The sequence below is a fragment of the Diplotaxodon limnothrissa genome, linkage group LG3, assembly GCF_057381915.1.
Source record: "Diplotaxodon limnothrissa isolate DT_005_m linkage group LG3, D_limnothrissa_male_GT1.1, whole genome shotgun sequence".
Classification (NCBI taxonomy): domain Eukaryota; kingdom Metazoa; phylum Chordata; class Actinopteri; order Cichliformes; family Cichlidae; genus Diplotaxodon; species Diplotaxodon limnothrissa.
Window position 1 is genome coordinate 30,232,350 of NC_140598.1, and position 12,827 is coordinate 30,245,176.

The 12,827-nt window shown below is 38.0% G+C and overlaps 1 protein-coding gene across 1 annotated transcript in view; it reads left to right on the plus strand.

The window, feature by feature from the left end:
• Window positions 1-12,827, plus strand: part of LOC146635296 (butyrophilin-like protein 2) — a 614,223-nt gene that overhangs the window by 283,713 nt on the left and 317,683 nt on the right. The gene's annotated exons all lie outside the window — the stretch shown is intronic.

Below are 12,827 nucleotides of genomic sequence, written 5' to 3' on the forward strand. Positions count from 1 at the left end.
GTATGTATCTGTGTGACATCAATAAAAGGATCAAGTGCTGCATTATCTTTAGTTACATTGATAATATTTATTTATGGTGAAACAGTGGAAAAATATCGCTGTTGCTTTCGTATAAATGAAGCGGACATACCTGCGTGGCCGCGATCTAATCCTGTTTACATAAAGTAAACCTGCTCCCGAGCAGGTTTACGCTTACGGCTCTGTTGCTATGACAGCAAGTCCCGGATGAGCTTCGGGGAACCGAACGATCCAGGATCACGCGAAATCGTCAACAATCTAATCCGGCTAACCTACTTAGCGAGGTACGAAGAACGGGCCCAAGATCTGTGATTAGTTCTCCAAGATGTTTGGAACAACCTATCACCCGAGATCCTTCATAAACTGTGTGCAAGTGTATAGATGCTGTTTTGAAGGCAAAGGTTGGTCACACAGAATATTGATTTGATTTAGATTTCTCTTTTCTTCTATCACTGCATTTTGTTGGTTGATGACAATAAATGATTAACACTTCCATTTTTGAAAGCCTTTACAGAATTTTTTCTTCGTGTCTATGCTTTTCTTCAAACCTCAGCACAGAAAAAAAAGTAAAAGCTAAATGTGAAATTCATCACTTTGTTTTTGTTTTTGCTTGTTTTTCTTTAGTACAGGTTCATGAATGATTAATTTTCTGTAACAGAAGGAATGTGAGAAAGGAGTATTTTTCCTGGGAAAGGTAATGAAAAGCATTTGAACACTGAAAATTTCAGGCATGCAAACACCCAATAAATATGCTTTAGTTTGCTTGGAAAATAGTTTCTGAATGTCTCTGTTTTCATAAAAGACCTGAATGTGAACTCACCTTCACCTTTTTTTTGTTTATATCAAAAGTGTTTAATGTTCCAAAGAATTAAGGTTAAGTAGTCATTTTGATTGACTCAGTATATTTTTGTTGTTTTTTCAAATATTGTCATTAATAAAAGCTAAATATAGTTTAATGTGCTTTAAAATAATGTGGAACTACTGTACACCTTTGAATCTACTTCAGGTCGTTCAGTGTGGAGTGTGCATGCTCTCCCTGTACCTCTATGGACTGGTTTCCTCCCACAGTCCAGATACAGGCCTGTTTGCTTAACCAGTGATTCCTAATTGGCTTTAAGCGTGAATGTGTGTTGGTCCTGCAACAGACTGGTGGCCTGTCCAGGTGCTTTTCACCTTATCACAGCTGAAGCACCTTCAGGTACTTCTGATAAAGTAGAATTTTTTTTTACCCAAGTAAGATCAGGGTTAACCCGAATGGTGAATGGTGGTTTATCATTATGCTGGAATCTAACCTCCCCGGGAGCAGGTTAGATTCCAGATTAAACCCTATAATGCAGAAAACTGGGACGACCTCGTATGGGTAGGCACTTTGGTGACAGAGGGGAGGAAAAGCTCTTAAATATGTCTTAAGGAATAAGAAATCACCTCTAGTGCTGCAGCTTCTCTTTCTGTCGTTCTCACCTGCCTGGAGCTGATTTCAGGTGGTTTCCAGTGAGATTAGACCTACATGATCATGATCACTGCCATTTTTTTCACATTTATTTTTAAAGAAAAGAACCCAAACAGAAACAGTAATGCTTTTACAAGATTTATTTTTGTTTTACAATCCATTAATCCATCCATCCATTCGCTTCCGCTTATCCTTCTCAGGGTTGTGGGGGTTGCTGGAGCCTATCCTAGCTGTCAAAGGGCGAGAGGCGGGGTACACCCTGGACAGTTCGCCAGTCTGTTGCAGGGCTAACACACAGAGACAGATGACCATTCACGCTCACATTCACTCCCGCATTCACACCTATGGGCAATTTGGATTAATGAATTAACCTATCCACACAGCACAGTTGCACGGTGGTTAGCACTGTTGCTGCACAGCAAGAAGGTCCTGAGTTCAATTCCACCATCAGGTCGGGGTCTTTCTGTGTGGAGTTTGCATGTTCTCCCCGTGTTTGCGTGGGTTCCCTCCGGGTACTCCAGCTTTCTCCCACTGTCCAAAGTCACGCAGCTTGTGGGGATAGGTTGTTTTACAATACTAGGATTACTTACAAGCAGATAAATTCAAAGGCTCATTTTCATCAAATTTCCATGTGCTGAATGTCAGCACTAAGAAGTTGGAGCAGTAACAGGAGACTCGTGGTTAGGCTGGAAAAAGCTAAGAAATGATACATTGATGTTGCTAGCATTATGTAAACGTTTTATGTTAAAATTAATGTCACCAATTGATTTTTAACTCTAAACACAAGGATATTGTTTTGATTTTAATTAATAACACAATATTTCAATACAACAAAATGCAGTACATTAAATCCAACATAAAAAGTTCATTTAAAATGAACAGCACTTTAATTTGAAGAGGATTGTCCTAACAGGCTCTCAGTACTTCTCAGTTTGCACATGTGCAGTGTGGAAGTTTGAACAACCGCCATTTTTAACCGAAACTTGCATCATGCTCAGAAGCCTGGATAAAATCCATTGCCATTTGAGGATTATTTGGTAAGTACAACCATTTAAGGATGACAAATTTGGTTAATGTGTACTAAATGATAAACATCCGACATTTTCGGGAGTACTTCTGTATGTTTTATTTTAAAACAAATGATGTCTGGTAATTTTTTTTAGCATTCTAGCTTGTATGCCTCTCACAGGTGTTAGTAGTCAGGCATTTAACAAATATTATCGGGCCCACTTCGGTGTAATTTCCCAAAATGTTTTACGATTCATGTTAAGCTGCAACTTGCCTACTAAGAACTGCAGCTTTAAAATTACTCCCAACATCTACCGCGCATGCTCCCTGGTGTCAGTAATGAGCACCAGGAGCGCCAGCGATCCGATCCGTTTGAAGAATGAAATATATGTATAGTGTATTTTAGAAACATGCATCAAATAAGTTGCTACATTGTTTGAAGGAATTCTACCCCGTGTTGATATCTGGTTTAGTGTTAATATCAGTGATTAAAGTGTAAGACATGCATTTATCTTGTGTCATTAAAATGCAGCATTATGTGTAATATAGCTATATGTAATTTATTTAACTCCTTGTATCAGTTCCATTGATTATCAAAGTGACAATTTGTGTGTTCCCCCCTTCATTTTACGTTGGTCAGCTAGTTCTGTCTGTCAGTAGATGCAACAAAAGTGGCTCAGATGTGGTTGTGGTTACTGTTATCTTTTATTGTAACTCTTGTTATCGTAATAAATACCAGAAAATATTGTGATAGGATTTTGAATCCATATTGCCGAGTTCTAATCTTCTATTTCATTTTAACATTTTTAGGGGTACAATTAATAATTATATTGTTGAACAGTCTAGAATTGATTAAAGCAAAAGTGAAAGCTTTCATGTATTGTCAAAATTGAAAAGCTTCTACTTTTGTGTTCATATATTTGTTGATCTGACTCAGAAGAGTCAGTGCCTAACCAATCATTAACCTCACTGAATGTCACTAATGTGAGATGTGTATACATTGTTTAATTACTCATCGCTAATCACTCATCTGTTAATATTTTTGACTTTGGTTTGGGAAGAGGTGGAAAAGAACCAAAATCTTGTCTCACATTGAGTTCTTATCTCCACCAGAATATCAGCATTGATGTTCGACAGGAATGCGTCCCAAAAACTGTGTCTACTTAAATAAAAAGCCAGATGACCTGTTCAAGGAATTCTTGGTAAGTTAGAAAAGGGGAAAGATCAGTTTGTTTGTTTGTTTTTTTTAATTTGGGATAGTAAATTGAAGATGGGCTCATTTGTTCATATGTATCTATATGCAATTAGCTTTTTCCCCCCTTGTTTTCATTTTAAGGATGTGGATCTTAGTGCAAGAAGAGAAACGGAGCAGCTGACTTTAGGAGTCTGTGTTGTCAGACATGAAGGAGCAGACTCTGCAGATACACCTGAGGACATTTGTGTCATCATAGAAGGATACACTGTGCTGAAAGCTCTTAGTGATGTGGCAAAGGGGTGTGCCCTCCTGCTTGGACTAATCTACAGTCTAAATCTGAGGTACCCAAAGTACCTGAAATACACATTTGAATTTCTTCAGAAGGTGCTGATGGAGTTGGATGGGAACAACCTATCCATGAAGGTGCAAGTTCTGAAAAACAAACTGCTTGAGTGAAACAGCCTGCACTGAACTATAGAGGACACTGAACTGGTTACAAGATTCTCAAACCCATCTCCTTGCACTTTATAAACTGTTCAGTTTGAATTCCGCAAGAACTTCTGCAAGGCCTCTTACCTTTTGGCATGCTTTGTTCATGTTGAACTTTTACCACCATCCAGCTGCATTGAACAAGACTGCTCCTAAGTTTGGACTTCATTTTAAGTTTTGGAAAAAAAAAGTTTTTTTTAAATATGGACAAAAATGCCACTAAAATCATTTCTACTTGTTGTTTATAGGACTGTATTGTGAGTTTTCCATTGTATCTGAAGCAAGTTTAAATTAAGTCATGTTAATGTTAAAAATGTTGGAATCACAACACTTTCCAGTTTTAATAACTTGATTTTAACATTCTGTATTATGTCTTCCTGAACTTAATATGCACTTGGATACATGTGAAGATATTTTTGTTTAGGAAAAAGGCATTGATCTAGAATTTTGAACAGCTCAAAGTTTGCTTCAGCACATTTTACACCAAGTGTTATTAAAGTTGGGTTAACTGAATAAAATTGTTTGATTTATTCAATTTACTTTAAATAGAGTAAGTAATTTAATCCTATAGTTTCAGTAGAGCTCGTTTAGGGTTAGTCAATTTATCAGATGTACTTAAAATTTGTTGTTCAAATTAAATGTGTCATACATTTTAGATTTCACTAACCCAGTTATGTGGAACCGGTTGACATAACTGGGTGGAGTAAATGCAACATTTTATTTCTTAGAGTGTAGACATTTCAAACGTCTTGCAGTTCAGCTGGAGGCTGGTGTGGACCTCGACTGTGTTGTTTATATTGACTATAGATAAAAACAAAAATAACAAAAAGCACAGCAGGAATTGTCACAGCAGCTGCAGGTCCAACAGATCCAATCTTCTCTCCTCCATCCTCCTTCCCTCCATCCTCTGTGTGTCCTCCTGTGTGACCTGCAGGTGAGAAACAGGTGTGAGGTGTCAGCTGTCAGGTAGGTGATGAGTGAAGAACAGAACAGAATTCATTTCCTCTTCAAACTGCTGTCAGACATTATCTACTGCACTCTGATCACATCACTCAGACCAGCTGCTTTCTACAAAGTCTCATCAACAACATCTTTAGAAACAAACATCAACAACCAGGAAGCAGCTTCACCTCTGATCACACACACACTCAACTCTACTCACTCACCTGGAGGATCAACAACACTCAGTGTGATGTTGCCGCTGTACAACCATGATTGCGTTTCCTCCATGAAGACACGACACTCGTATGTTTCAGCGTCATTAATCGTCACATTTTTCAGAATCAGAGACACGTCTCCATCTTTCATCTGTCTGTCCTGCAGATCCACCCGGCTCTTAAAAGATGGATGCTGCCTGAATGGCTCAAAGTGCTCATCCCGGTATAAAAGGACATATTCTTCATTCAGATCAGTTCTGCTCCATTGTACAGCTGTGAAGCTGATGTCTGGGACTCGACATGTCAGAGTGACGTTCTTTTGACCAGATTTAGCTGTTATGTGTTTCTGATCTGAAAGAGGAAACAACACAGAGCAGAGAAGTTACAAAGGTCAAAATGCAAAAAAATTTCCAAATTTGCATAACAGTATGATGTTTGGTAAGTAAATTAATGTTGGCCAAAATAATACTGAGGAGGTTTCAGTGGAGATTTGTTTATCATGGTAGTACATAAAGACTGAAACACAACAAAATATTAAGTAGCCCCAAGCCTTTCAAACAGTTGTTATGGTAACTGATAGCATATTTTCAATGAATAGTCCAGTAACACATATCGGTTCTTTAAAATAATACAAATGAAGGGTAAAAATAATCTGTTGTGTAGGGTCTGAACATCCAGAGTTTATAACCACTAAAACTTTTTTAAGTTATCTCTGATCCCACGAATAGAAACACGTGTAAAATCTCTCATGCTAAATGGGTATAAAATCAGTTTTGAATGTGTGCCAGTGTCAATCTCACCTACAGCAGCAGAAACCAGCAAGAAGACGGAGACCACGCCCCCGAAGAGCGACGCATGCGCAATCGTAGCCATTTTCTAAGGACACAGACCAAGAGATGTGTCCGGGCAGTCATTTTGTACTGAACGCATGGTGACATTTTCATTTCAAGTCGGTTTTCTTGGTGCCCCCGTCGGCTCGTTTTTCAGTTTGGCTTTAGCCTCTGACGGTAAGCTCACGCGCTTTACAGCCCTTTCCGTTCAGGTTCAGCTTTTTACAAATGGTCTGTGGACTCCTGAGTCTTGACTAGATTTTTATAATAATTTCAGTGTTTGTTTTAGAGTAATTAAAATCATATTGGGCTGGTTGTGGGTTCACACGGATTTTCCCCATTTTCGGACACCGGTTTTCTAGTTGTATTGCCGTTGTGTGTGTGTGTGTGTGTGTGTGTGTGTGTGTGTGTGCGCGTGTGCGTTTCTTAATACATTGTACAGTTTAAGTTTGTTTGTTTTATTTTTTTTGTTATTTGTTGTTGGTTTTCTTTTCTTTCTTTTTTTCACTGGAGTACGATTTTTTTTTTTTTCATCTGACCTCACTGACCATATAACCTCACCATCCTGCGTAGTATTAGGGTCACATTAAGAAAAAAAACATTATTGATAATTTTGAAAGTAAAGTCGAAATAAAAATTCGAGTGTGCAAATTACGTTGTTGTTATAAGACAAACTGCCTCGCTGTACCCAAATCCCATGTTTAGATGAGTTGAAACAAACAAACTGACCAGCCGTTTTGTACAACGTACATCTAATTTATTGCACGAGTGTTAATCATCGATAACCTTGCATCGGTCCGTTTTTGTACAAGTCCACTCTTCCGAGTTTGTGTGTCATGTCTGACCAGAGGGTGCAGAAATTTATAACGTCCAGATCACCAAACTGTGTTTATGTGTTAAAAGATTAATTAATAAATTAAACACACCTGAATTCGCTAACTCAGATGATGTATCAACCGTGGCAGTTTATCTTGAAACATGTTTTGACTTTTTTTTTCTCGAAATTTCGACTTTATTCTCAAAATGGTCAAAAATATTATTTTTTTCTTAATGTGTCCCTAATACTCCTTCCTACCAACTCCTATCCTTGTACTGGAATAACTATTGATTTTATTATAAATGAAATTAGTATCTGCAGACAATATTATTTTTATAATTTTTAAATTTGTTTAAAACAAAGTCTGGAGGTCTTTGTGATCGGCTTAATGCAGTCTGAATGTTTGATGTGAAACTTTGTGTTTTAAAGTATGCGAATGTTTATAATATTTTTGCTGTAAACCTCAAGATAAAAACAATAAAACTCAGTTCGAAAATGATCACATAATGTCTTTATTTGCTTTTAACTTTCGGTGATAAAAGGATTCAAGTTTGATTTGTTGCTTGTAGCAAAGAAAAACATCACTTTCTCTCAACTCTGTGAAATTTAAAACAACATTGGCAGTAACAGCGTCACACTGTGTGATGGAGCGTCAGCGTCACATGGGCGCACACAACCCACTTCCCTGTTCACTCTGTTTGCACTAAGAAAGTTAAAACCACCATTACTGTTCTCCATGAACAAGAGTTTACAGTTACAGAACATACTACACTTTGACTTACCCTTCATTTATGAGGTGAGCACATTCTTACCTGATATTTCCTAACATCGGATTCAAGTTGTTGGAATAATGACCGAAATATTTAAGAAAAGCTAACTTATACAACTGAGTTTTCAGTAGTGATTTAAAAAGAATCAAAGGGCCAGTCAACCTGATGGGCCGATGAAGGCTTTTCCAAAGTTTAGGAGCTAGTGTGAATACAGTAGAAGATGAATAGAAGATTGAAATGGTCTGAAACAGTGGTATGTAGAGCGTGGTTTTATTTAAGCAAAAGGAAGACACTGGCATGCATTCAGATGATCTTTTAGAGGAGCCAGGAGGTGATGAGTATAATCTCCTTAAGGAGGAGTAATGGCAAGTTGTGGAGATCTGGATGAAAGTTAAATAACAGGGTTTGCTGAGACACTTGGATAAACTGACGGGTTCCACTTCCAGGCTTGTTCTGTGATCTGCTACTGCCCAAAAGATTAAAGACATTCTTCACAATCATCAAACAATGTGGCAGGAAAACCAGACTGAGTGGGATCCAAAGCATTTCATTGGTTATTAATAACAAGTTATGAAAGTAGAGATGCCATTGATGCCTAACATTTATGGAATATTATCTTAACTTGTGTTTAACAACCGAAGAATGTTGATTGACAGGGCGAGTGTCACAAAGATACCAGGGGCAAATGTAAAGAAAAACACAAGCATTCATTACCTCTGACACACACACACACACACACACAGTGAACATATTTTTTGTATGACTGAAGTGCAGTTTATCTGCCAGGTTTCTCTGCTGTGATTCAAGGTGAAGTGACATAACCTGTATAAAGCTACCATCAAGTTTATATCTAACCTGTCTCTATAAGAGATGTACATGTGTAAAAGCTGTGATCAATACAACTTTCATGCTTATCTCTGTATCACAGAGTCTGGATGAGAGCAGAGCTGCTCTGATTAGAGACTTAAGACTTCACAGACATTACATAACATAAAGAAAACACTTTGTAAACACTTCACAATACAGATGTTTAAATGGACTTTTAGTGGGAGTGTAACTGCCTCCCCTTACCTTCACTCCATATGGTACAGATGTGAGAGGTGACACAAAACACTAGTCAGTAGTGTGACGGTGTCAGAGCAGGTTTTAATATTCAGTTCAGTTTTATTATTTAAATTTGACATCAGAATCAGAATACTTTATTGATCCCTGGGGGAAATTATTTTTTGTTACAGTGCTCCATTTTAAACCAACATTAAGACAAGACAGACAATACGCTAACTAAGAATAGTACAATATATACATATATATACATACATACATAAGTCACTTATAAATAAATATTTGGAAAAGAAACATGTGTAGTTGTAGCAGCAAACAGTGTGTTAAGTGGATGCATTGTACAGGGAGATGGCCACAGGCAGGAATGATTTCCTGTGTCGTTCAGTGGTGCTTTTCGGTAATCTCAGTCTCTCACTGAACGAGCTCCTGTGACTGACCAACATGTCATGGAGTGGGTGGGAGGTGTTATCCAACATTGTCTTTATCTTGGACAGCATCCGCCTCTCCGACACCACCTTGAGGGAGTCCAGCTCCATCCCCACAACATTGCTGGCCTTACGGATCAGTTTATTAAGTCTGTTGGCATCTGCGACCCTCAGCCTGCTCCCCCAGCATGCAACAGCATAGAGGATCGCACTGGCCACCACAGACTCATAGAAAATCCTCAGCATTTTCTGGCAGATGTTGAAGGACCTCAGTCGCCTCAAAAAATATAAAGACATAAAGTCCACAGTGTCCTATTTTATGATCACATCGATAAATATGGAACAATAAGTGTAAAACTGTATGCAAGAGTCTGTATCGTGTTACTCATCATGGAAACAAAGACATTATCTAACACGGTGAATCACAGTGATTCATAAAGACCACCAGCAGCCAGCTGACGGACAGCTTTTTCCCAAGATCTGTGAAAGCCATCTGTCCACCCGCCCTTCCCTCTGCTCCTGTGGAAACACCGTCACATAGACCCATTGACCCCCTGTACGTACACTCACATCCTGTTACTGTACTCTAAAGAATGCTAAGCATTTATCTTTTTTTAAGTCTTTTTATTCATTTGTCTTTTTTTGCATTTTCTTTTTCACTGAGAGAAACAGTGTAATTAAATTAAAGAAACTGACATCTGAATATTTATTTTTTTGAGAAACATGATGATATAATGCCTGAATCAAAACAAAATGTCACAAACTCATCAGGGACCATTCTTATATTTTAATGATTATATCTCTGTATGTATGCATGTAACAGTACGCTGCCATGAATGGTAAGTGTATTATTTAAAAAGTTCCAACATATTATTGAGATTATTTCACTTTATTTTTCTAAAAAGATGAAAATCCATCAGTCAAGAATTAGAGAACAGTTGTCAGTAGCAACTGGTGACATGTCTGTCTGTATATCTCTGTCAATCTCTCTCTGGTCACTGTTAACAAGTCATTATGAAAAAACAAACACATAAAAGACTCCAGCTTCTGTCATGGACCCGTTTTCACTGACTTCCTGCCGAGGTGTGTTCTCTCTCTTTCTCTTTCTCGCCGTCTGTTTGTTTTGATTTTACCACCTGCTGTGGAAAAGGTTAGGTTAGGTGAGTAAAGTGAACCAACATTCAGTACAGAAAAATCCAGGGTTAATCCTGAAGTTACCTGGATAAGACAAAATTCTGCTTCATACTACAGGCCTTTGGTCTTCAGCGTCTTTGTGAAGAGCAGTTTATAAACTTCTACCACCTGAGGAGCGAATGCCTCATCATCCTCGCCTCAGAACAGATAGCAGAGATGAGCAAAGCCAAAATTAAACAAACTAAAAGTTCCACAAATGTAATCGTAATTAAAAGAATAAAGAATACGAATAAAACTGTTGGATCATCAGTCTGAGCCAATTCATCTCTTTGGATCAGGAACTGAAAATGCACAAGAAACAGACTCATCTGCTGTTGACAGTGAGACAGTTTTTAAATTATTATTAACAGTTATCATTATTATCAAGAGACAGGTCAAAGGTCAGATGAAAACCACCATTTGTTGAGCATTCTGAAGCTCCTCTGCTGCCACCTACTGGCCCTATGACTGATGTCTTTCTACACAGTGCATACACTCACTGGCCACATTTTTAGGTACACTTTGTTAGTCCTGGATTGAACCGTCTTTTTGCTTTCAGAACTGACATAATCCCTCATGGCATGGACTCAACAAGGTGCTGGAAATATTCCTCAGAGGTCCGTATAGAGATGATAGCATCGCACAGCTTCAGCACATTTGATGTTGTGGATCCGAAACATCGCTAAAGTGCTGGACTGGATTTTCAAGGTTTGGTGCAAATGTTAGACATGTGTTTATGATAAAAATAAGGCTTTTCACCCCCACGATGTTCTTTTTGTTGAAAGTAACTGTAATAGCTTTATATTCTAATACTTGTTTACTGTTTACTCTTCTGTCAGAGTCCAACTTCTACAGAGAACTGCAGTCGACTCATTTAGTTGTCAGCACTTCAGTGTCACTACACTGGCAGCACAAGACCATGTTTTGGTCAGTAGTTGGTAATTTGTTCGTCTGTTGATGTTATAGCGATTTTTTCAATAATAAAAATGTTGCACAAGAACACAAAGTATTTAATTACAAAGGTTTTGTTTAGTTCCCACCATTGTCAAAGTAGAGTTAAAACAATGCTTTTCTCAAACCACAAAAGAACTTAAAATACACTGAGGTCAGTGTAAACAGTGACCGACACCTTAAGTCCAACAGAGGAAAAAAGTTTCACAAACACTCAGGTTAAAATTCACTCAGACTGAGTACTGAGGAGTCCACAAAGCATGAGAAGAAGCTGCTACATGTCTAAATACATTGACTTGCTGCCATGTGATTGGCTGATTAAATATTTCTAGTAACATGCAGTTGAAGGGGTGTACCCAATAAAGTGGCTAGTAAGTGTGACTTAAATGTACATCACTGCAAATTTGAAACCAATCCAGACCTGGTAGAGCAAAGTCAACTACTAATCATGGAGGTCGGTGGTTCGATTCCAGTCTGCATGACAAATATGCCAAAAGGGGCTTTGAATGCTCAGTTGGAGCAGAAAAGCTGATCATCACCTGAAACATAGATGAAGAATTTTCTGCAGCATCGACATGCAGAAAAGAAACTTTGAATTAACATTATATAGGACACTGTGAGTGGCAGCATCTATTTGACTGATACAAATATCTTATACAGATGCTGTAAACATCTGTGCTTTTCACAGTGTAGTTGAGCAAAGAATGAAATGTCAGATTAAAATGATGAGTCACGCTATAATGTCCATACCATCATATTATAATGATTGTAGTATAGATGTGTCTGTCTGTGTAATATAAGTTTTTTAAACATAGATAAAAAGAAGTCGAAATTACACGAGGCAGTTAAAGTGACTCAGAATGATCCTAAAATCAGTGGTTGGAGCTCTTCAGTGTCACTAGATGGCAGCACCAGACTGTGCTTTAAGCTGTTGTTGGTGCTTTTTACTGTCTGTGGATGCTGCTGGAATCAGCTACGTACAGTCAGCTGTAAACTGACCAGTTATTGATTGTATATAATTAAAGTGGCCGGAAAGACCGTGGGGACAGTTTAGGCACAAAACTGACGTGATCACATCTACAGACAGATAATTATTTGGGTTTGAACAGATGACACTCATCCTCATACCTATAATAATAAACATGTAGAGCTCAAACCTCTTCCTACCTCTCTGAGAACAAAGTTAAATTCATGTTTTTACTGAGGAGCGTGTAAGCATGGATTGAAGGAAACCAGAGAGACACTGTATAAAAATCACTCTAACACAAACTCGAGGCGCTGCTTTGAAAAATGAAGCAAACAAAAAAGCAACAACAAGCGATGCAAGAAAACTTTCACACAGACTGCTGCTAAATGCAAGTCTCACTTTTCCACCTGAACCAGTGCTAATCTTAGATTTTCTCTCCTGATTCATTCCAGATTATTCTAAATTATGAATGAATGGTTTACTTCACCTTTCTGATAATAAAAACGTGTCATATG